Here is a 26,664-nt window from a genome sequence, read left to right on the forward strand (position 1 = left end):
AATTCTCCAGGCCAGAATACTGGAGTGGGTAGCCTTTCCCTTCTCCAGGAGATCTTCCCAACCCAGGGATTGAACCCAGCTCTCCTGCATTGCAGGAGGATTCTTCACCAGCTGAGCCACCAGGGAAGCCCAAGAATACTGGAGTGGGTAGCCTATCCCTTCTCCAGGGAATCTTCCTGACCCAGGAATTGAACTGGGGCCACTTGCATTGCAGCCAGATTCTTTACCAACTGAGCTATCAGGGAAGCCCATATCCTCAAACACATACATAAAGAAAATGGGCATAAAAATCCATGTTGGTTTATTTGCCTAGAGTCCATGGACGAATATTCAGAGACAACAACAGTGATAACATAAGTAAGCACTTAGGAAATTCAGGAAGTGTAGGAAGATGAGACCTTCAGAGTTCTATCCTTCCCCAGCCAGAGTACAGTAAGAGGAATGTAATCAGTCCCTGCTCTGGTCTTTGGCCACATTGCTACTGTTTACTTTCCGGGGCAGTTCTTAATTGCACTTAGAAACAAACGAATCTCCAAAGGGTAAAGATTAGAGAATCATAATTATTTATAAATGGAAAAAGTCAAAGGAAATAAACTAGAGAATAATGACAATATGGAATAAAATCAGTAATATACAAAAATATTGAATTGTATCTCCTTTTGAAATATTATATGGGACGAACTTTTAACATATAATATTTCAAAAGAGGAGTTAAAGTTCAATATTTTTGTATATTACTGCTTTAGAAGGTGTCAGAGACCTATTTGAGAATTAAGTGAAATAGGTAAAAATTCTCCAAGACGCATGCTCGACTCTAGATGCAGATGTATCTAATGCATTATGGCCTTGCTCATAGTGTAAGCTGCCTCCCTCCCCAAATCTCTCTCTTTTGTGTGTGTGTGGGGGGGGGGGAGTTTTAGAAGCCATTTTCCCCCAAAATATGTTCCTTACTCACCTTACTGCAATGACTTCAAATCCACTTTCCTTGTTGACTTTGAGTCAATGAATGGAAGAATATTCTTAAACCAACAGGATTTTAGAATAACAGAAAAGTTTTACTATTTTAGATTAGATGAGAAAAATGATGGTTGGAGAGTTAAAGCAACTTTTCAAGGCCACCCAGCCATCATGCAGCAACTGGGTTCCAAAACCCAGTACTCCTCATTACTGGAGCATTATTCTTTCCAGTGTTGCATCTAGAGGCAAATATATTAAACCTGTACCCGTTGTTAATGCTGTGGTTTGCATTTGTTTGGTTAGTCACCCAGCTGCTATCTGAGGGACAGAGATAAAGGTAAAATCAATAGAGAATGATATTTATATACCATAGAATATTATTCAGCTTTTGAAAGGAATGAAATTTGATACATGATACAATGTGGATGAACCTTGAAGATATTATGCAATTAAGTGGAATTAACCAAATACAAAAGGACATTATTGTATTATTATTCTACACATATGAAGTACTTGGAGTAGTCAAATTCCTACAGACAGAAGGTAGAGTGGTTGTTGCCAGAGGCTAGGGGAAGGGCAGAATGGGCAGTTTTTGTTTAATGATCACAGAGTTTCAGTTTGGGAGATGAAAAAGTTTTGGAGATGAATGGTGTTAACGCTTGCATAACAGTGTAAATGTTCTTAATGCTACTAAGGTGTACGCATGGAAATAGTTAAAATGGTGGATTTTATGTTATGTGCATTCTAACACAACTTGAAAAAAAAATCAGATGAGAGATCATGAATTACTAATTCCAGCCCAAGAAATAGAAGAGGGGGAAAGAGAGGAAAAGGGAAAGACTTATTTTCTAGACCAGTACTGACTAACAGAACTTTCTGTCATGGTGAAGAAAGGTACCTGTGTGATCTGTTGCAGTAGTTAGTAACCACTGGCCACATTTGAGCCCTCAAAATATGGTTGGTTAGTGCAACTGAGGAAACAATCTTTTATTTAATTTAATTTTTAATCAATTTACATTTAAATAGCACAGATCTAGGCTTTCTTGACCTAGAAGGAGGTCTAGAGAAGGAAATGGCAAGCCGCTCCTGTATTATTCCTGGAGAATCCCAGGGACAGAAGAGCCTGGCAGGCTACAGGCCATAGGGTTGCAGAGTCAGACATGACTGAAGCAACTTAGCAAGCAAGCAAGGCCTTCTGTTGGTGATTTCACTTAAAGTATTTGTATTTCTGTTTCCTCTAGCTCACATTTAAAAATTCAAGCATTATTCACTTATTCATTCAGTCACTGTTGACAGATGTAGTTTATCTCTTGTGTGTCAGACTCTTGCTACACAACAGGGATAAAAGGGAGTCAGAAGAATTCTCTACATTGCTGGAAGTAGCATAAATATGTGTAACCACTGTGACAAATAATGTGGCCATATGTCTTGAGATTAGAAATGTTTGTAACCTACAACCCAATGCTTCTACATTCTATAGAAAATCCCGTATGTCCAAGGACACATGGACTTTAAAAATCATAAAAGGCCTAAAAATCAATGAAAAACAGATAAATCAGACAGTGTTTATAGAACAATACTATATATACATGGCTAAACCACCAAAACACAATAGCAGAAGAAAATGCAATTGTGGATGGATACACATAGGATGATAAATCATTTTTTAAAAACTCACAAAGTTATTATTTATGGATAAACACATGTAGTCAATGCAAAAATATGTGTGGGCATGAGAAAGCACATTCAGGGTGGTGGGTACTTCTGGTAAGAGAGGGAATGAGATGGAAGAAGGTACACAGAGGTCTTCAATCTGTATGCAATATTCTTATTAAAAAAAGATCTGGGACTTCCCTGGTGGTCCAGTGGCTAAGACTCTGCACTCCCAGTGCAGGGAGCCCAGGTTCATTCCCTGATCAGGGAACTAGATCCCACATGCCACAACCAAGACCCAGAGCAGCCAAATAAATAAATACATAATTTAAAAAAAAAAAAAAAAATCTGAAACAAATATGACAAAGCTGGAGGTTGAGTTCATGGTGTTCATTATATTATTAACCATACTTTTTGCTAATACTTAAAATATTTCATAATAAAACAGTTGCTCAGAAGTGGCCCTTCTGTTAAGAAGCTCTCAGATTAAAGGGGCATCATAAATACAGACAAAAGCTTTTCATAGTGCATTAAAAGTAGTATTAAGGGCATATGTGAGGTAGGAAGACGAACACAGAAGAGGGTAGAAATGCCGCTGTCTCAAGGAGTCAAGGAATATCTCACTAGGTGATTGAATTTGAGTTTATTATCTGATGGTATATAGATGTTTATTTGGGAGAATATAAAAAGATATTTATGCAAGGCTGAGAAGATAGTTTGTACAAAGGTCAAGGTGCCGAAGAGTTTGGTGCCTTCAAAGAATAGTAAGAAAATTTGGCCTCACTGGAGCCTAGAACTGTCAGGGTAGAGATGGAGTGGTAAGGCAACTAAAGCTGACTGGGACTGGCTCAGGTCTAGCTCTTTGATCCAAGTCAGGGCAGTAGTATGTGTAGGAGGGTGGAGATGGGGAGTGGTAGAATGGAATAGGGAGAGACCTGAACCAGAGAGGCCCATAAAGAAGCTCTTGTAAGTGTCCAAGTGACAGATGGTGAGAGCCTGAGCTGTGAATATTTATCTGAAAGCACTGAAATCAGGATATTGAAGATATATTAGCACTCACATGTTATTTCAGCACTATTTACAACAGCCAAGATATGAAAACAGTTTAAATATCCATTGAAAGTTGAATGGATAAAGAAAATATGGTGTATACATATACAATGGAATACTATTCAATCTTATAAAAGGAAGGCATATATATCATATGCCAGCACATGGGTAAACCTTGAGGACATTATGCTAAGTGAAACCAGCCATCACAGAAAGACATATACTGCATGGTTCCACTTATGTGAGGTATCTGAAATAGCCAGATTCATAGAATGAAAAGAGTAGAATGGTGGTTGCCAGACACTGGGGTTGGGAAAAATGTAAGTTACTAATCAATAGGCTTTCAGTTAAGCAAAACAATATCTTCCAAAGATCTGTGTAACATTGTAACTATAGTCAATAGTATGGCTGACTTAAAAATTACTTACAGATATAAAAGGCTAGATCTCATGTTAAATGTTCTTACCAAATAAAATCTTTAAAATTGAAAGTATGATGTTGGTATTTAGTGTATATTAAGTGCTTAGTAAGCATTAGTTTCTTGTCTTTTTCTTTCCTCTTATTCTGGCTAATTAATGCCTAGATTTGCCTGAGAACATTTAGTTTAAGTACATTGCTTTTGATTCAAAATAAGCAAAGTACTACTACCTACAGAAGCTCTAAATTCCTTGAAAGTGGGGATCATATCTTATACTTGAATCAATCGGGCCTATATTGGGCATTTACTGTTTTCCTCACAACATGTACTACAATGCTGGTACATAGTAAGTGCCCAATAAATATACAAATGCCTCCTGAATGGATATGTACTGCAGCATAACCAATAACATAAGCATGCATGGGTGCATGCTCAGTCACTCAGTCATATCTGACTCTTCGCGACCCCTTGGACTGTGGCCCACCAGGCTCCTCTGTCCGTGGGATTTTCCAGGCAAGAATACTAGAGTGGGTTGCCATTTCCTCCTCCAGGGGATCTTCCCCACCCAGGGATCCAACCAGTGTCTTCTGCATTGGCAGATGGATTCTTTTTACCATCAAGCCATCTGGGAAGCACCAAATAAGCATAAAATGCTTTATAATTTAGGCTGATATTTAATCACTTGGTAACAACCTTGTTAAGCCTAACAACATTAGCAAGCAATAAGCATATCATTTTATAAGGAATAGGAAATAATTCTAACAGTTATTTGTTCAGGTTCACAGAAAGGAAAAGTTATTTGAGTCAGAAATAGACAGCAGTTAATCTGTCAGTAAATAGGGGGAAAGCTCCCAGTGGTATTTCAGTTAAGGGCCCAGTGAGGCGTGAACAGACCATCCCTTAGGATTTCTAATGCAGAAGAACAAACATAAAAATAGAAGACTGCTTTTCATGTAGTAAGTCCCAAGTTCTCCAATCATATTCTAAGCAGCAACCAGAATAAAGGACCTTGGGTCAACGAGGAAGTGGGTTTGGCTGAGAGGGTTTCAAGGGAATATGGACTACACAGATCATGGAATGGATCCATATCTTTGGGGTCCTTTTTTATGACTGTGCTAAAAAATAAACTCATAGTGTAAAGGGTCACCATAGAGGATGGGGATCTGGTTTAATTTTTATCTTTGGGATGTTCTTCGATTGAAAAAAAAAAAGCAGAGTTTAAGCCAGAGTCTAAGGTGGGTTAAGACTTAGGGATTAATGATTTTTGCCAATAAATACTCAGAAATGAGGTTGGTGGATTAGCAGAAAGAGAAAAAGCACAAGTGTCAAACTTGGTAATTGGCATACAAGGGAGGTGTGGGAAGATAGAAAAGTAAAAAAAGAAGAGGTGGCCAAATGGGGCAGATTTTGAAACAGGTATCTGTGGTATGTTCAGGTCAGAAGTTAAAACGAGAATAAAATTAGAGACTCACTTCTGGAGTAGATAGACAGAGAAGAGTAGATCCTGTTCTTCTCTGGGCTACTGTGTCCTCATTTGTAAAATGCATGTATTATTAATGCATATATACAGAGAACATCCTCTGTAAAATTTGTCCTAGTTAAAAAAGCTGTTGCTCTGAGATATGGAGGTGTGGGTTAGGGTTGAGGGATAGCAGATAAGGCAAGTATATATAGCCAGTAAGCAGAAGTCAAAAACCTGAAGAGTCAAGAGGTTAGTTAAAGGCACCAAGGAGGGATTTCTCCCAGGAAGTAGTCGATTACACGACCAATCCTTGTGTTGTAGGGTGAATCATGCCCCCCCAAAATGACATGTCTAAGACCTAACCCCCAGTACCTGTAAATGTGATCGATCATCTTTGCAGATATAGACTAATTAAGATGAGGTCATAATGGATTATAGTGGTCCTTATTTTAGTGACTGTTGTCTTTGTAAGAAAGGTTCCCCCTTAGACACTGAGCTACATAAAGGGGAGAAGGCTACGTGAAGATGGAGGCAGAGATTGAAATTATGTAGTTACAAGCCAAGGAATGTCAACAACCCCCAGAAACTAGGAGAGGGCAAAGATTCTTCCTTAGAATCTTCAGAGGAAGCATGATACTTCCAACACCTTGATTTTGAACATCTATAAACTGTTATTTCATAATGGTAAGGGAATAAATTTCTCATGTTATAAGCCACCCAATTTGTGGTACTCTTATTACAGTAGCCGTAGGAAACTAATGCACCTTACTATCTGAAAATGACTTTCAACAGTGTGTTTCCCAGTTTTATGAGTCAACTGAGAAAGCTGGTCTTCACACTGCATGTCCTCAGTTGAGACTCTGACATTAGAATCCCCGCAAACCCTACCTCTTTAACCTACCAGGCCAGGAATCCCCTAGTAGAACAGGTTTGGTGAGAGTACTGGTCATGGAAGACTTCTAGTATGACTGGAGAGTTCAGGCTTGGCCTTATGGGCCACATCTTTTCTGGGTTCTGAGGGCTAAGATCTTTCTCTTTCAGAACCAAGAGCACACAAATCCCTGTACCTCAAATTTTTTCTTATTTTACTCGTATAAGAGGCAGATATGCTGTTTGACCAAGTAGAACAATAAGCAGTGAAATAAGTAGTAAATCTTTTGAGTTTGGGGAAACCACTGGATCAGTGGTTGTACTTTATAGTTTCTGAGATTTAAATAAACATCAATGTCTAGGTCCTACCTGCAGAGATTAGACTGGTATAAAGCTGAGATATTGGCATTTTAAAAAAATGCTCCAGTATTTAGCACTGAAACCCTGTATAGAATGATGACTTGGGTCCAGTAAGAAATTGAATCTATGGTGTAACCACCCAACTTCTTATCAGGTCATGTAGAAAGAAAGTTGTTGATTTATTAGATGGATAATTATATCTAATTCCTGAGTGTCAGAGTTCTCTCAAAACTACTTTTTGTGTTTCAGATCCGACACCACACAAACTCCTCCCCCATCCCCTGTACCCAGCTAGTCAGCTCACAGTATCTTTAGGTCTTTGGATGGAGATGACTTTAGACTGCCAAGAAAAGGCATAGTTCTTCTTCTTATTCTGAGGAATGCAGTCATGGTGAAGACAGAAACTGTTTGCATTAGCTGATGAAATCCAGAACTTGATGGGGCATCATAGACCTTAAGTTGGAGGAGGGTAAGGATCTTGTGGCATCTGACTGGATACCCAGCAGATTGATGTTGTGTCTCAGAAACTGAACTTTTACCTGGCCAAGTAAGCACTTCTCTAGCTTACCTTGTAACTTATATGGCCAGAGGCTGGCCCCAACCATATAGATATGCACAGTTTGCTGGGCCAGGTCCTATGAGGAAATCAGGATTATATCAAAGAGATTCTTTATAAGCTGTTGGAGGGAGAGCAGTCTATTGCATCACTCCTAATGGCATTATACTCATAGGACTGTACTAAGTCGGGAATAACTGCTTTTATTCTTTCTGGATTCAAACTAGTCTGTGTGCCCTCCAGAGGTTATTTGGTGTAAATAATTATTGAACATTACCAGTCTTACAACTGGGGAGTGATGGTGATGTAAACTGGGAGTTTTAGAAACTTAGATGGTGATGGTGTTGAGAATCAGTAGTCTTATGTAACCTCATTTGCTCACTTTTATATAACACAGGAAGAATCAGAACCTAAGAAGGGGCGAGAGAAGGGGAAGTGAGCCTTCACTGCAAATCTGCCTCAGTGAACTTCTGAAGTTGCTTTATATCTGACTTCTTTTTCTTCTGGCTAACTATTGTTGATTCTTTACTCTGTTTTAAGGCACTATGCTAAGCTCCTTGTGTATATCACCTCATTTTTAATGTTCTCAACACATCTCTAAGGAATGCATTGTTAATGGCTCCATCATACAAATTTTGGAATTTGCTAGTCAATTGTAGATTCAATTCCCATAAGAGGATATTTAAGATCTGCTAGAAAAAAAAAATCTGCTAGGATCCATATCAATCTCAGTGTCATGGTTGTGGTGAAACACATGACCTAGAATTTGTGGTACATGTAGAATTAAATCCAACTCATGTTTTGCCTGTATAGGTGGGTCAATAGTAGCCCGGGGGGAATGTGGGTAACATTAGTAAAAGCATGCAGAAGTGAAAGTCAGTTCTCAGGAGTGCCAGGCCCTAGCATTCAAATGACCAAGTTAGGGTTCAAATCCAGGGAAATGTAGGAAGAAAAGGAATTAGTGATGCAGTTCTCTCTTGTTGGTTCCTTATAATCATTGTTGGATTCTGCTCTTTAAAGACTAGTAAGATGAGGAGAATGATTTTTTCTTTTAATTTTTTACACAATTTTCAAAGGTTACTTTCCATTTACAGTTATTATAAAATATTGGCTATATTCCCTGTAGTGTACAATAAATGCTTGAGCTTATCTTACATCCAATAATCTGTGCCTCTCACCTCCTGCACCCCTGTACTGCCCCTCCCCTCCCCACTGGTAACCACTAGTTTGTTCTCTGTATCTGTTGAGTCTGCTTCTTTTTTGTTATATTCACTACTTTGTTATATTTTTTAGATTCTACCTATAAGTGATATCATACAGTATTTGTATTTCTCTGACTTTTTTTCACTTAGCATGATGCCATCCAAGTCCACCTATATTGTTGTATATCTTCTTTATCCATTCATTTATTTATCCATTCATCTATTAATGGACATTCACATTTCTTTGGGGCTTCCAGGGTGGCTCAGAGAGTAAAAAATCTGCCTGCAATGCAGGAGACCCAGGTTCAATTCCTGGGTTCAGAATTCCCAACCAGGGATCCCAACCCAGGGATCGAACCCTCCATTGCCCTGGATTGGGATCCTAACGTTGCATTTCTCTGGAACCCTAACTTGGTCATTTGAATCCTAGGGTCTGGCATTCCTGAGAACTGACTTACATGTCTGCTAGTCCCTTGGAGAAGGGAACAGCTACCCACTCCAGTATTCTTGCCTGGAGAATTCCAAGGACAGAGGAGCCCGGTGAGCTAAAGTCCATAGGGGTCACAAAGGGTCGGAGACGACTGAGGAAACACACACACTGACTTTGGTTGCTTTACATGTACTGGCTATTGTGAATAATGATGCTGTGAACACTGGGGTGCGTGTATCTTTTGTAATCTTTTCAAATTAGTGAGGTTTTTTTTTTTTTGGACATATATATATATATACCCAGGAGTAGAATTGCTGGGTCATATGATAGTTCTATTTTAGTTTTTTTTTTAAGAAACCTCCATACTGTTTTCCATTATGGCTGTACCAGTTTAAATTCCCATTAACAGTGTACAATGGTTCCCTTTCAGATGAGGAAAATGATTTCTCTGAGAAATGAGAAATGAGGAATTAAGTCACAATGGGATCAATGTAGTCCAAATATAGTCTTTAGACCCCACATCAGAATTTCCCACCTCAGATCTCTCAAGTCAAAATCTCTGAGAATATCTTGTGGAAATGTGAATAGGATAAAAGATGAGATGTTTTCATTCCTATTGACATGCAAAATTCTTAAAAGCATCCAATCTAATATAAGCCCATTTAGAAAAAAAGGCCAAGGGCAAATTTTTGAAGTTATTCTATGGTTATGGGTGTTGTGAATAACTGTGCTTGTGGGGATACCCATTCTTTGTCTACTTTGTAAAGCCTATAGTTCTGAAGTGATTAACTGCCATTGCATTTTTGTCCTCCTTTAATAAATCACTACAGATGGTGATTGCAGCCATGAAATTAAAAGATGCTTACTCCTTGGAAGGAAGGTTATGGCCAACCTAGATGGCATATTAAAAAGCAGAGACATTACTTTGCCAACAAAGATCCATCTAGTCAAGACATGGTTTTTCCAGTAGTCATGTATGGATGTGAGAGTTGGACTGTGAAGAAAGCTGAGTGCCGAAGAATTGATGCTTTTGAGCTGTGGTGTTGGAGAAGATTCTTGAGAGTCCCTCGGACTGCAAGGAGATCCAACCAGTGCATCCTAAAGGAAATCAGTCCTGGTTGTTCATTGGAAGGATTGATGTTGAAGTTGAAACTCCAATATTTTGGCCACCTGATTCGAAGAGTTGACTCATTGGAAAAGACCATGATGCTGGGAAAGATTGAGGGCAGGAGGAGAAGGGGACGACAGAGGATGAGATGGCTGGCTGGATGGCATCACCGACTCAATGGACAGGAGTTTGGGTAAACTCTGGGAGTTGGTGATGGACAGGGAGGCCTGGTGTGCTACAATTCATGGGGTCGCAAAGAGTCAGACACGACTGAGCGACTGAACTGACTCGAAGTTTGAACTGAATAATTGATGAATAAAGTTGATGTAGGACCCTTGTGTGAGTTGGCTGGAAGAATGGAACTGGATCAGTGGAGTTGCTGAGACTATTTAATTGAAAGATTTCTGTAGGTTACAACCAAATTTGAATGTGAGTTTTAGAAGATGACAGATTCAGACAGGAAGAAGCATGCATTTGGAAGATTCTAGTGTTTACCTTAAGACTGAAGTTCTGTTTCTTTTATGTCCAAGTTGGACAAGGAACAACTACAGAAATTTTAAGCAGACTATAATTTGCTTCAGTGGTTCTCTCTTTATTCAGTATTTCTTTAGATCCCTGGCTGGAAGGAGTCACTCTGCTTCTCAGGCATCATTTTGTAAATATCAGAAAACTCAGTTAAAAGCATAAGTATGTCTATGCAGAATCAAAACCTCTGTTTGTGTATATTTGAATGGACTGATATAGAAGCAGGAGGTACATTTCACAACTATATAAACAAGTAAGAGAAGAATAATTTCTGTCTAAGAAAATCACTGTCAAAGATTTATCTACAATTTATTATAAGCTCCTGATTTTAGACATCACATCATCTTGAAGGGTCACTGGCTAAAAATATAAAAGTGGGTCTTTCAGTGGTGGTGTTACATATAACTAATTGTTTCTTATTTTTGTGATTGACAATCTAGAGCACTGATTCTCAATCTATTTTCCCTTGGAACTTGCTGAACTTAGATTTTTCTAGTAAGACTTTTTACTCTGAATGAAAAATTACTGAAAATTTTCCTTATTATTTATTTATTTATTAACACTGTTTATCAGGCTTCCCTGGTGGCTCAGATGGTAAAGAATCCACCTGCCATGAGGGAGACCTGTGTTCAGTCCTGGGTTGGGAAGATCTGTTCATTAATGTTAATAGTCAAGAAATAAACGAATACATCAACAAATGAATGGATAAAGGAAATGTGGTGTATATATATAAATATTTGTAAAATTTACATGTATCAGTTCAGTTCAGCTGTTCAGTTGTGTTCAACTCTTTGTGACACCATGGATTGCAGCACGCCAGGCTTCCCTGTGCATCACCAACTTCCGGAGCTTGCTCAAACTCTAGTCCATTGAATCAGTGATGCCATCCAACCATCTCATCCTCTGTCATCCCCTTCTCCTCCTGCCTTCAATCTTTCCCAGAATCTGGGTCTTTTCATGTGATATTATTTAGTCTTAGGAAAAAAAAGAAATCCGACCATTTGTGACAACGTTAATGGAACTTGAGGGCATTACACTAAGGGAAATAAGCCAGACAAAGACAAATACTGTATAATATCACTTATATGTGGAATCTAAAAAAAACCTCATAGAAAAAGAGAGTTAGAATGGTGGTTGCCAGAGTCTGGGTGCTGGGGGAAACGGGGAGATGTTGGTCAAAAGTACAAGTGTCCAGTTATAAGATGAATATATTCTGGGGGTGTAATGTACAGCATGGTGTCTCTAGTTAATAATACTGTACTGTGTATTGGAAAGTTGCTAAAGAAAGTAGATCTTAAATGTCCTTAGTATGCACACACACATAAAGGCAATTATGTGAAATGATGGTGGTGTTTAACCTTATTGTGGTAATCATTTCACAGTATTTACATGTATCAAATCACCATGTTGAACACCTTAAACTTACACAACTTTATATGTCCATTCTGTCTCAATAAAGGTGGAAAGAGAAATGAACAAGTTACAAAACGTTAAGAAACCAAGATCCTCAGAAAGAGTTGATCCTTGTGTACCAGCATTTTTGAGGGCTTCCTTGGTGGGTTGGAGAAGGCAATGGCAACCCACTCCAGTACTCTTGCCTGGAAAATCCCATGGACAGCAGAGCCTGGTGGGCTGCAGTCCCTGGGGTCTCACAGAGCCGGACACGACTGAAGCGACTTAGCAGCAGCAGCAGCAGCAGGTGGTGGGTCAGTGGTGAAGAATGTGCCTGCAATGCAGGAGATATGGGTTTGATCCATGGGTTTAAAAGATCCCTTGGAGGAGAGCATGGCAACCTATTCCATATTCTTTCCTGGAGAATCCCATAGACACAGGAGCATGGCAGGCTATGGTCTATAGGGTCGCAAAGAGTTGGACACATCTGAAGTGACTAAACACATATGCACATAAAATGTTGTCATATCATGTGATAGGAAAATGCCATACGTGCTATGAAAAATGTTTATATGATGGAATTATCTTCAGCAATATAGAAGAGGATTCCCCAAAGACTACTGGCATCTATGGAACACTACCCACACCAAAAGTTTGATAATTATGCATTTTGTTATGCATGTGTTGCATGACCCTGTTTCTCTGCTTCTGAGTATCAATCATCCACTGCACAAAAATATAAACGTGCACATAGTGATTACTATATCATTATTGATAATATTTAGAAATTGGATACAAGCAATCATTGGAGACGGTTCTGATAAATATTAGAACATCCATACAGTAGTTTTATAAAACAAAATAGAACTGTTTATATTGTTATGAATGATCTTTAAGATATAAACATAGATAAGAGCAAGCTAAAGATAAACCTTAGAAAGCATCATTATGAACAAAGCTAGTGGAGGTGATGGAATTCCAGTTGAGCTATTTCAAATCCTCAAAGATGATGCTGTGAAACTGCTGTGCTCAATATGCCAGCAAATTTGGAAAACTCAGCAGTGGCCACAGGACTGGAAAAGGTCAGTTTTCATTCCAATCCCAAAGAAAGGCAATGCCAAAGAATGCTCAAACTACTGCACAATTGCACTCATCTCACATGCTAGTAAAGTAATGCTCAAAATTCTCCAAGCCAGGCTTCAGCAATACGTGAACCATGAACTTCCAGATGTTCAAGTGGGTTTTAGAAAAGGCAGAGGAACTAGAGATCAAATTGCCAATATCCGCTGGATCATTGAAAAAGCAAGAGAGTTCCAGAAAAACATCTATTTCTGCTTTATTGACTATGCCAAAGCCTTTGACTGTGTGGATCACAATAAACTGTGGAAAATTCTGAAAGAGATGGGAATACCAAACCACCTGACCTGCTTCTTGAGAAACCTGTATGCAGGTCAGGAAGCAACAGTCAGAACTGGACATGGAACAACAGACTGGTTCCAAATAGGAAAAGGAGTACATTAAGGCTGTATATTGTCACCCTGCTTATTTAACTTATATGCAGAATACATCATGAGAAATGCTGGGCTGGATGAAGCACAAGCTGGAATCAAGATTGCCAGGAGACATATCAATAACCTCAGATATGCAGATGACACCACCCTTATGGCAGAAAGTGAAGAGGAACTCAAAAGCCTCTTGAAAGTGAAAGAGGAGAGTGAAAAATTTGGCTTAAAGCTCGACATTCAGAAAACTAAGATCATGGCATCCAGTCCCATCACTTCATGGGAAATAGATGGGGAAATAGTGGAAACAGTATCAGACTTTATTTTTGGGGGCTCCAAAATTACTGCAGCCATGATTGCAGCCATGAAATTAAAAGACACTTACTCCTTGGAAGGAAAGTTATGACCAACCTAGACGTGAGCATCATGTCTTCCCTGATGGCTCAGATGGTTAAGCATCTGCTTACAGTGCAGGAGAGTTCGATCCCTGGGTCGGGAAGATCCTCTGGAGAAGGAAATGGCAACCCACTCCAGTACTCTTGCCTGGAAAATCCCATGGATGGAGGAGCCTGGTAGGCTACAGTCCATGGGGTCGCAAAGAGTCGGACACAACTGAGTGACTTCACTTTTCACTTTCAGATAGCATATTAAAAAGCAGAAACATTACTTTGTCAACAAAGGTCGGTACAGTCAAGGCTATGGTTTTTCCAGTAGTCATGTATGGATGCGAGAGTTGAACTATAAAGAAAGCTGAGCACCGAAGAATTGATGCTTTTGAACTGTGGTGTTGGAAAGACTCTTGAGAGTCCCTTGGACTGCAAGGAGATCCAACCAGTGCATCCTAAAGGAGATCAGTCCTGGGTGTTCATTGGAAGGACTGATGTTGAAGCTGAAACTCCAATACTTTGGCCACCTCATGCGAAGAGTTGACTCATTGGAAAAGACCCTGATGCTGGGAAGGATTGGGGGCAGGAGGAGAAGGGGATGACAGAGGATGAGATGGCTGGATGGCATCACCGACTCTATGGACATGGGTTTGGGTAAACTCCGGGAGTTGGTGATGGACAGGGAGGCCTGGCGTGCTGCGGTTCATGGGGTCACAAAGAGTTGGACACGACTGAGACACTGAACTGAACTGAACTGAACTGAAAGATAATCCATATATGTAACTCACATTTTAGTTGGAGAAGGGAGGGAGAAACAAGGTTTTAGAGACTGGTCAGAAATGAGATACACCCGACTTTTAATAGAGGTAATCTCTAAATGGGAGAGTGAGATTGAAAAGGTGAAGGAAAACCTGAACTTTTTACATCTATATACTTCTGTAGTTTTAAAATATATTCATGAATCATTTGCACATGTAAAAATAATTTTCAAAAGAGAAGTTAGGTGCTGAAAGAAAAGCACATGTGAAGAAATTTCTTTCCTTTAGAATTTATGCTAGAGAAACTTTGCCTTCAAAAGAGATTTTGTTTATATGAGTCGTCATTTCTAATGATAATAATTCTTGACGCTTCCCTTTGAATCCTGCCTTTCAGGAAACTCGGAATCAAAATTGATGCTCACACAGAACAGCTGTACTAGCCTGTGAGGTTAGCGGATTTGCTATTGCCTCTTTTCACAGATCCCATTTCCAACTCCTGGGTTTATTCAATCAGACTTATTTCATATGTGATCTTGGTTATAAGCTACTTCATATGTTTTAAGAGAGAAATGAGGAATACATAAATAAACAAATAACCCAATAATTATTTTCATTGAATTTGAAAGTCATTTCACGTTTCAGAATTTGTTAGTGATGATTTACTTGTACTCAAATGTAACTCAATTTTAGACATTCTTATTCTGTAGCATGTAACTCACACCTTAAACAAATAATCAGAGGGTTCCAGAACTTGCAGAAAAATATATACGGTATTTTGCTTTTTTTCCCTTGTACTGTCTGAGATAGTTGTTTAGATCTAGTGAACCATCCAAATTAATTATACCCCAAGGAAGTCCATAGACCTCAGGGACTTGATGGCAACGTATCTATTTATTGAAGTCCTCTGTGGGTGAAGTAAAATAGTCCTTATAGAATAATTGATGGAAAGACCCCAGTACAGATTTTTACAAGAAAACAAAACTGTAATCTACTTCAAATAATAACGCTTTAAAACTGTACATTCTTAAGGAAACTGATAATCATGAATATAAGCCAAACTTCCCCCACCCATTGCCACACAACACACACTCTCATACAGCATCCTGTTTTGCAAGTCCCAAAGATGGCTCTATCCCTATTTTTTTTTAAGTAGATCATGTTTGGTACTTTTTAGTGTGCTCTTTATTTTGAGTGTCTTTTGAAACACATCCTGCTGTGTTCCAGAAATAAACTGGCAGCTCCCTCTCTTGCCCTGTTGAAACTGCTCACCCTTCAGTTCGCCATGCAAACAAAGCTATGAGAAAAGCCCTTTCCCAGCTAACAGCTTGACTGTGCTCTGGGAACACTGACATGATTTTTTAATTAACATTAATTTTGTTTAGCTTCAACTATGAAAGAAATGGGGTTTCTTCAAACACCAATTAACAAAGCAAACCCCAATAAAGGGAAAATACTCTTTCCCTCTACCTCCAGCCCCCAACAGGAAATTCCCCCCTGTTGAGTTTTCCCCAAGGTCTCTATAAAGTTTTTCTGATGAACTTCCTAGAGTCTTAATGAGAATGAATCAGCACAGATTTTCCATCATATAAACAGAAATATTTAATTTCATGAAAGGGAACAGCTTTCTTGACTGTGCCCAACCTACTACATAATCTCTTCAGTTTTCGTCCTTCCTGGTAATTTATTTCTCATAGTATTTTCACTATAATAATTCCTCAGGGTTTCTGAAACCTGAGGGCTATACCTAAACATCATAGGTAAAAAAAAAAAAAAAAAAAGGCTTAGCTTTTACTTCATTGCTGACTCCATTTTGCTACTTGAAGCAGAGGGAAAATATTTGCCCACTTTGTGTTTGCTCAGAATAAATTTTCCTGCAAGGACTCCTCCCAGGACCCAGAGGGACAATCATACTTCCAGACATGCCCAGGGGGCAGAACAACATATCCAAAGATCCCACTAGGACAATGTTTCTCACACCGTGTTCAGAAAAAAAACACAAGACATTATTCTGTGTACTATTTAGAAAGTGTTCTGTGGTCTAAATTTGGGAAATTCTACAAACCATGTTCTTTTAGAAATTCACAAAACATGTTAGAAGCTTAAAAGCTCTGGGAAGAGTTCTAATTAAAAAGAAAACCTAAGTGACTTTGCTTAATCATTTTTATTGTCCAACTAATTTGACCACAATACATTGCTTCATGTAACACTAGCATTCTACAAATCACTGCAAAGGGTAGAAAGGAAATGAATACTTTACTAAGCACCAGCGATGTGCGTTGAATGTTTGAATTAATACTCTTAACAATCCTGTGAAATAAGTATTATACCCATTTTTATAGGTTAAAAATACTTTGATGTTTACATCCAATTTTATGTTTATTATTTATAATAAATAAATATATAATGTATAATAAACTGTTAGAGCTAACATTCTAATAAAGGTCTGTCTCGAATTTAAGACCTGTGTTCTTTCTACTCCTTTATGTTTACTATTTAATCCCCAAACTAAGTTGTTGGTGGGACAGAAATTTGACTTACCTTCTTGCTCTGTATTGACAGATTGATTATATCTAGGCAGCCGGCTTCATGAGGGCCGAGGCTGTATGTGCTGTGTTTCCCTGTGTCTCTCTGGTACTCAGTACAGTGCCAGGCACACAGGAGGCCCTTAACAGCTATAGGACAAAAGAATGAATGTGGTATCGGGAACAAGCAAAATTACTACACTTGTCCAGACTTTGCTATTTCAGTGTGATCTAGAGAACTTTCTGGAGATGGTAACCTGGATTGGTGAGGAAATTTGAAGCTACATCACATGACAAAAAAATTGACAATTTTAACTGCTAATTTGAGTTGGAGAAGTCTCTTTGGATATTTGAAAAATGGGACTAGCATGTGGAAATTGGATTATTCAAGCATTAGTTGGGATGAGCTTATGATCTGCAAGATTCTGTTCAGGCCTGGAATTCTATGAGATTTTGTGCTGTTAGAGATGCACAAAAGAATGGTGTAGTTCACAGCAACTGGTGATCAATTATCTTTCAACGCTAGAATCATATCGTTGGGAATACCAGTCAGGGTTTTCCAGAAAATAAGAACCAAAAAGATGCAGTTCAGTTCAGTTCAGTCACTCAGCCGTGTCCGAATCTTTGCAACCCCACAGACTGCAGTATGCCAGGCCTCCCTGTCCATCACCAATTCCCGGAGCTTACTCATACTCATGTCCATTGAGTCGGTGATGCCATCCAGCCATCTCATCCTCTGCTGTCCCCTTCTCCTCCTCCCTTCAATCTTTCTCAGCATCAAGGTCTTTTCCAATGAGTCAGTTCTTCCCACCAGGTGCCCAAAGTATTGGAGTTTCAGCTTCAGCATCAGTCCTTCCGATGAATATTCAGGACTGATTTCCTTTAGGATGGACTGGTTGGATCTCCTTGCAGTCCAAGGGACTCTCAAGAGTCTTCTCCAACACTACAGTTCAAAAGCAGCAGTTCTTTGGTGCTCAGCTTTCTTTATAGTCCAACTCTCACATCTATACTTGACTACTGGAATAACCATAGCTTTAACTTGACGGACCTTTGTTGGCAAAGTAATAGCTCTGCTTTTTGATATGCTGTCTAGGTTGGTCATAACTTGTCTTCCAAGGAGCAAGCATCTTTTAATTTCATGGCTACAGTCACCATCTGCATTGATTTTTGAGCTCAAGAAAAGAAAGCCTGTCACTGTTTCCACTGTTTCCCCATCTATTTGCCATGAAGTAATGGGACCAGATGCCATGATCTTAGTTTTCCAAATGTTGAGTTTTAAGCCAACTTTTTCAGTCTCCTCTTTCACTTTCATCAAGAGGCTCTTTAGTTCTTCACCTCCTGCCATAAGGGTGGTGTCGTCTGCATATCTGAGGTTATTGATATTTCTCCTGGCAATCTTGATTCCAGTTTGTGCTTCATCCAGCCTAGCATTTCTCATGATGTACTCTGCATATAAGTTAAATAAGCAGCTAAGTCACTTTGTGATGCTATGGACTGTAGCCCACCAGGCTCCTCTGTGCATGGAATTCTCCAGGCAAGAATACTGGAGTAGGTTTCCATGCCCTCCTCCAGGGGATCTTCCTGACCCAGGGATTGAACCTCATTTCTTAGGTTTCCTGCATTGGCAGGCAGGTTCTTTACCACTAGCACCACCTGGGAAACCCAAGAAGATATATAAAAATATATTAAAGGATCTCTATTATGAGAATTTTCTCACATGGTTATGGAAGCTAAGATATGCCACAATATGCCATCCACAAGCTGGAGACTCAGAAAAGTCAGTGGTATAATTCAGTCTGAGTCCAAAGGCCTGAGTACCAGGGGAGCTGAGAGTGTACTCCCATTCTAATGCCTAAGGACTTCAGGGGGGAATGGAGCCCTGATTTCCAAAGGCAAGAATAGATGGACATCCCAACTCAAGAAAAAAAGAGAGAATTTATTCTTTCTCTGCCTTTTTGTTCTGTTTGGGTCTCCAGTGGATTAGATATTGCTGTGGGTGGAACTTCTTTACTCGGTCTAATTCACATATTTATCTTCTCCAGAAGCACTCGCACAAGCACACCCCAAAATAATGTTTTATCAGCTCTCCCAAGTATCCCTTAGCCCAGTTAAGCTAAGCTAATGTAAAAGTAACCATTGAAATTCTATAAGGTATGCATACAACTTATAAATGTAACTAAGGAAAAGTAGTTTCAGGCCATCAACACAACAATGTATCAATCATAGAAAAAGAACACCAGGGGTTAGACATTGGAAAAACCAAAGCTTTACTATACCATAATTTTTAGAATGAAATATGATATAACACAGTAACATTTTTATTGGAACTGATCCAATGACCTTTATTTATAGAAATGCTAGAAAGGACCTTATTATAGTGTGTGTCCCCCAAGCCATCATTATTCATGGTTCTAGTATGCAAAAGAGTCAGTTCAGTTCAGTTCAGTCACTCAGTCGTGTCTGACTCTTTGCGACCCATGAACCGCAGCACGCCAGGCCTCCCTGTCCATCACCAACTCCCGGAGCCTACCCAAACTCATGTCCATTGAGTCGGTGATGCCATCTAACTATCTCATCCTCTGTTGTCCCCTTCTCCTCCTGCCTTCAATCTTTCCCAACATCAGGGTCTTTTCAAATGAGGCAGCTCTTCGCATCAGGTGGCCAAAATATTGGAGTTTCAGTTTCAACATCAGTCCTTCCAGTGAACACCCAGGACTGATCTCCTTTAGGATGGACTGGTAGGATCTCCTTGCAGTCCAAGGGACTCTCAAGAGTCTTCTCCAACACCACAGTTCAAAAGCATCAATTCTTCAGTGCTCAGCTTTCTTTATAGTCCAACTCTCACATCCATACATGACTGCTGGAAAAACCACAGCCTTGACTAGACGGACCTTTGTTGACAAAATAATGTCTCTGCTTTTTAATATGCTGTCTAGGTTGGTCATAACTTTACTTCCAAGGAGTAAGTGTCTTTTAATTTCATGGCTGCAATCACCATCTGCAGTGATTTTGGAGCCCCCAAAAATAAGTCAGCCACTGTTTCCACTGTTTCCCCATCTATTTGCCATGAAGTGATGGGACCAGATGCCATGCTCTTAGTTTTCTGAATGTTGAGCTTTAAGCCACCTTTTTCACTCTCCTCTTTCACTTTCATCAAGAGACTCTTTAGTTCTTCACTTTCTTCCATAAAGGTGGTGTCATCTGCATGTCTGAGGTTATTGATATTTCTCCTGGCAACAGAGTCAAATTACAATAAATGTATTAAGGCATGGTTGTTGTTCAGTCCCTAAGTTGTGTCCAACTCTGCAACCCCATAGACTACAGCATGCCAGGCCTCTCTGTCCTCCACCATTCTCCTGGAGTTTGCTCAAATTCATGTCCTTTGAGTCAATGATGCTATCTAACCATCTCATCCTCTGCTGCCCCATTCTCATTTTGCCTTCAATCTTTCTCAGCATCAGGGTCTTTTCCATTGAGTCAGTTCTTCCCATCAGGTGGTGAAAGTATTGGAGCTTCAGCTTCAGCATTAGTCCTTCCAGTGAATGTTCACGGTTGATTTCCTTTAGGATGGACTGATTGGATCTGCTTGTTGTCCAAGGGACTCTCAAGAGTTTTCTCCAGCACCACAATTTGAAAGCATCAACTCTTCAGTGTTCAGACTTCTTTATGGTCCAGCTCTCACATTCATACATGAGTACTGGAAAAATGATAGCTTTGACTAAATGGACATTTGTCAGCAAAGTGATGTCTCTATTTTTTTTTTCTTTTATTATTATTATTTTTTTATTATTTATTTTTATTTTTATTTTTTAATACATTTATTTATTTTAGTTGGGGGCTAATTACTTTACAATATTGTAATAGTTTTTGCCATACATTGACATGAATCAGCCATGAGTTTACATGTGTTCCCCTTCCTGGACCCCCCACCCACCTCCCTCCCCATCCCATCCGTCTGGGTCATCCCATTGCCCCGGCCCTGAGCCTTTGTCTCATGCATCGAACCTGGAATGGTGTTCTGTTTCACATATGATAATACACATGTTTCAATGCTATTCTCCCAGAACGTCCCACCCTCACCTTCTCCCTCAGATTCCATAAGACTGTTCTATGCATCTGTGTCTCTTATTCTGTCTCGCATATAGGGTTATCGTTACCATCTTTCAAATTCCATATATATGAATTAGTATACTGTATTGTTGTTTTTCTTTCTGGCTTACTTCACTCTGTATAATGGGCTCCAGTTTCATCCATCTCAGTAGAACCGATTCAAATGTATTTTTTTTAATGGCTGAGTGGTGACTACAGCCATGAAATTAAAAGATGCTTGCTCCCTGGAAGGAAAGCGATGGCAAACCTAGACAATGTATTAAAAAATAGAGACATCTCTCTATTTTTTAATACATTGTCTAGGTTTGCCATCGCTTAAAAATAGAGACATCTCTCTATTTTTTAATACATTGTCTAGGTTTGCCATCGCTTAAAAATAGAGACATCTCTCTATTTTTTAATACATTGTCTAGGTTTGCCATCGCTTTCCTTCCAGGGAGCAAGCATCTTTTAATTTCATGGCTGTAGTCACCATCCACAGTGATCTTGAAGCCCAGAAAAATAAAATCTCACTGCTTCAACTTTTTCCTCCTCTGTTTGCATGAAGTGATGGCACCAGAAGGCATGATATTAGTTGTTTTACTGTTGAGTTTTATGCCAGCTTTTTCACTGTCCTCCTTCACCTTCAACAAGAGGCTCTATGGTTCCTCTTCACTTCTGCCATTAGAATGGTATCATCTGCATATCTGAAGTTGTTATTTCTCCTCACAATCTTGATTCCAGCTTGTGATTCATCCTGCCCAGCATTTCACATGATGCAAAGAGTCGGGCATGACTGATCAACTTTCACTTCACTTTCACTCTGCATAGAAGTTAAATAAGCAAGGTGACAATATACAGCCTTGATATACTCCTTTCCCAATTTTGAACCAATCCGTTGTTTCATGTCCAGTTCTAACTGTTGCCTCTTGACCTGCATGCAGGTTTCTCAGGAGATAGGTAAGGTGGTCTGGTCCTCCAATTTCTAAGAATTTTCCAGTTTGTTGTAATCCACACCATCAAAGGCTTTAGGGTAGTCAATAAGCAGAAGTATATGTTTTTCTAACTCTCTTACTTTCTTCATGATCCAGCAAATATTGGCAATTTGATCTCTGATTCCTCTGCCTCTTCAAAACCCAGCTTATACATCTGGAAGTTCTCAGTTCATGTACTGCTGAAGCCTAGCTTGAAGGATTTTGAGCATAATATTGCTAGCGTGTGAAATGAGTGCAACTGTGTGGTAGTTTGAACATTCTTTGATATTGCCTTTCTTTTTTTTTTTTTTTGATATTGCCTTTCTTTGGGATTGAAATGTAACTGACCTTTTTCATTACTGTTTCCATTGCTGAGTTGTCCAAATGTGCTGACCTATTGAGTGCCGCACTTTGACAGCATCATCTTTTAGGATTTGAAATACCTTAGCTGGAATTCCACCACCTCCACCAGCTTTGTTCACAGTAATGCTCCCTAAGGCCCATTTGACTTCACACTCCAGGATATCCAGCTCTAGGTGAGTGACCATACCATCATGGTTATATGGGTCATTAAAGACCTTTTTTGTATAGTTCTTCCATGTATTCTTGCCAGCTCTTCTTAATCACTTCTGCTTCCATTAGGTCTTTATTGTTTCTCTCTTTTATCATGCCCATCTTTTCATGAAATGTTCCCTTGATATTAATAACTCCCATTTTCTTGATGAGATCTCTAGTCTTTCCCATTCTATTGTTTCCCTCTTTTTCTTTGCATTGTTCTTTTAAGAAGGCCTTCTTATCTCTTCTTGCTATTCTTTGGAACTCTGCATTCAGTTGGGTATTTCTTTCCCTTTCTCTTTTGCCTTTTGCTTCTCTTCTCTCCTCAGCTATTTGTAAAGCCTCCTCAGATACCTACTTTGCCTTCTTTCATTTCTTTTACTTTGGGATGATTTTGGTCACCACCTCCTGTACAATATTATGAACTTCCATCCATTATTCTTCAGGCACTCTGTCTACCAGATCTAATCCTTTGAATCTATTCATCACCTCCATCATATAATCGTAAGGGATTTGACTTAGGTCATACCTGAACTGCCTAGTGGTTTTCCCTACTTGCTTCCATTAAAGCCTGAATTTTGTGATAAGGAATTTATGATCTAAGCCACAGAAAGCTCCAGGTCGTGCTTTTACTGACTGTATAGAGCTTCTCCATCTTCAACTGCAAAGAGTGTAATCAATATGATTTCAGTATTGACCATCTGGTGATGTCCATGTGTAGAGTCATCTCTTGTGTTGTTGGAAAGGGTGTTTATTTATTCAACAAAAGTGTGCTGAGAGCCAACTACAGACAGGATACATGGGGGACTCAGCAAAGAGTCAAATAGAGGTTTGCCTAGAAGAGCTCACATTCCATAAAGGAAAAGAGAACATTTGGCAATATACAAGAATACAATGTATAAAGTAGCTATCACATGCAAAAGAAGAGATGAAGGGCAGTGGAAATCAGAGGATGCTATTTATTTACTAATATAGTACATGTGTCAGGTCTATACTCAACAGACTGTCATGTGTTTGCCTTCCATGACATTCTGTCCCACATGAAAGATCTGACCAAATGTGCAGGATATACATAACATATAGAAACACTGATATTATTTTATTACAGTCTGAAGATATTTTAATGACATTATGATTATTTACCTATGTTTTCACATTGTACAGGCATCCTGTAGATTCAAAAGCAAAATAATTTTATGGGCAATCTATTCAAAATTTTATGGAATAAGTGAGTGTCTTGGAATCCTGGATAATTCTCATTGTTTGAAATGTGAATATTCACTTAATTTGTTTGCTATTAATAATAACTAATAGGAAGAAGCTATAGAATGACTATGGAAGAAAACATATGCCTTTAAGCCTTAATAGTATGTAACAGGCAGGCATAAGTAAGTGAATAGACTCTATTTTTACTTCTAATGCTAAATTTAGTATGGTTTTCTAAACATGTTCAGAAGAAGAAACTAGAGATAAATTCCCTTAAAATAGATAGTGTGTATGCTGCTTAATTGCCAGGAACTAATAAGCATTTTGAATCAAGTAAGACTGAAGGTTCTTAACTCTGTAGCTTAACGTTATATACTTTAAATTAAGAAACATAAAATTTTTCTTCAAAGAATAATTTTGTGCTCAAAATTACTAAAAGCATGTAGCATAGAATGACTATCTTTTCCTATTGTAATCTTAGGATTCTTTTTTTCTAAGACATAAGGTGACATATCCAAGGGCTTGTCCTTCATCAGATGTTTCTAAGAGCAGTAGAGCAGAAAGCTCTAATATCTATTCATTCGTAATGTGTCATTCTGAATGTATTAAGGACAATTGACTTCACATGTCATAGGTAATTAGAAAAGTCACCTTCAGTTTTAGATTTTTAAAGTACACACCATATACTTTTAATAAGTACATGTATTGATGTCTTTCAACGTGTCTGAATTTTCTTCCATCTCACTTTTATAGTGGTTTATAGTGGGTAAATTATCTCCATGGCCATTTAATTTAAAAGACCAATCAAAATATACTTCTTCTTATTTTAATCCCTTAACTGGGATTGTGGAACAGAATTTTACTGTATTTTTTCTTGCAAGCAAAAAATAACTTACTTCTGTCCTGAGATTCAGGAATCCAGAGTGTTCTGTCCCTAGAAGTAATTTTTAGAGGCTCACCTGAGAAAACAAAAGAATTGAATAAGGTGTCAGTGAAAACTGGAAAGTTGATATGTCATGTTCAGACAGAAGGGAATAGCGAATAGTGGGCTCATGAATGTTGTGCATTTTAGGAAGGGCAAAGTTAGTTCATGTGTAAATGGCCAACTAGGCTCTCTGGACTTATTAACAGCAGTTCATAGGACCTGTTTGCGCTCAACTAGTGAGTGGATTTGGAATCAGCCAGATGTCCAAGCCTAAGGACATGTATGAAACAACATTTCAGGATTGAACTGTGCTTTTACTGCTGTTCAAGGGCATGGATGGGCTTGCCACGTGGCGCTAGTGGTAAAGAACACACCTGCCAATGCAGGGGACATAAGAGACACAGGTTCAATGGCTGGGTTGGGAAGATCCCCTGGAGGAGGGCAGGGCAACACACTCCAGTATTCTTGCCTGGAGAATCCCATGGACAGAGAGCCTGGCAGGATACAGGCCATGGGGTTGCAGAGTTGGATACAACTACACACACACGAACTATAGTAGAAACCCGTGGGGTCACAAAGAGTCAGACATGACTGAAGCAACTTAGTTCACACACAAGGGCATGGGTGGTCACCTTTCAGACTTTTTACAGATTTGACACATTCATTAGCAGAAGATGGACATTTAGGGCAGCATTTACTTTCCAAGTAAGGTATTTTCAATACAGGAAAAGTTTCTAATATACTAAATTATTTTAAATAAGGGACTTGAAGCAGCCACCGATTTTAGTATCCAAGGGACAATTGTACTTCTCTGGTGGAATCTTGCCTCCAGAGGCATTTTTGCACCAACCAATCATTGAAGCATCTGTTAGCTTTCAGGCATCCTCAGACTAGACCTCTCTCCTGGTATGAAATGTGACTGATCATGGCTAGTTTCTCGAAGCACTCTTTTCCCTCATTTTCCTTGATGCCACACTATTCTGGTTTTCCTTCTATTTCTCTGGCCTTCCTTCTGAGACTCCTTTACATGTATATCTTTCCCTAAGCAGCCTTTAAAAATGCATAATGGATGTATGGTCAACTACAAATTCTAGACTAGGAAGAAAATAGACAACATACCTGCACTCCAGGTGGTACAGTGATAAAGAATCCACTTGCCAATACAGGAGACACAAAAGATGCAGGTTCAATCCCTGGGTCAGGAAGCTCTCCTGAAGAAGGAAATGGCAACCTACTCCAGTTTTCTTGCCTGGGAAATCCCACGACAGAAGATCCTGATGGGCTACAGTCTGTGAGGTCACAAAAAGTTGGACACAACTGAGCACACACCAAAACAAAACAGAAACACTGTGAGCTAACCTACAAAACAAATAGTGCATCACAAAAACATATTGTAGCTCAAATGTACCAGAGGTCCATGGTTGGCAGGCAGCTACTTCAGGTGGTAATTCAGGGACCTAGGCTCCTTCTATCTTGTGGCTCCATCCTACACATTGTCATCTGTATGCATCCAGTAGAAGAGGATACAAACACAAATTGGAAGCATAACACAGACATTTTGGCTCATAATCCCCTGTCTGGAAAATAAGTTCAGTCACACACACACATTTTACTGAAAAGGTGAAGAAGTGGAGAATTAGATTTTAAGAGACAGTTGAAAGACTACCATAACACATTACAATGGATAAATATAATTTATTTACAACCATTTCTACAAATTGAGTAGAAAGAAACACGACAGAAAAATGAGTAAAGGCCATACAC

The 26,664-nt window shown here is 39.1% G+C and overlaps 2 long non-coding RNA genes across 2 annotated transcripts in view; both read left to right on the top strand.

The window, feature by feature from the left end:
* LOC145522681 (uncharacterized) overlaps positions 1-26,664 on the top strand; it is a 275,846-nt gene that overhangs the window by 75,367 nt on the left and 173,815 nt on the right. The window lies entirely within an intron of this gene.
* LOC145522684 (uncharacterized) lies at positions 10,711-15,233 on the top strand. The gene is made up of 2 exons (XR_014066097.1): positions 10,711-12,290; positions 14,540-15,233. It is a non-coding gene; the product is annotated as an uncharacterized LOC145522684 (long non-coding RNA).

Source organism: Giraffa tippelskirchi, chromosome 10 (genome assembly GCF_054371585.1).
Source record: "Giraffa tippelskirchi isolate mGirTip1 chromosome 10, T2T-mGirTip1v1.2.pri, whole genome shotgun sequence".
NCBI classification, from domain to species: Eukaryota; Metazoa; Chordata; class Mammalia; order Artiodactyla; family Giraffidae; genus Giraffa; species Giraffa tippelskirchi.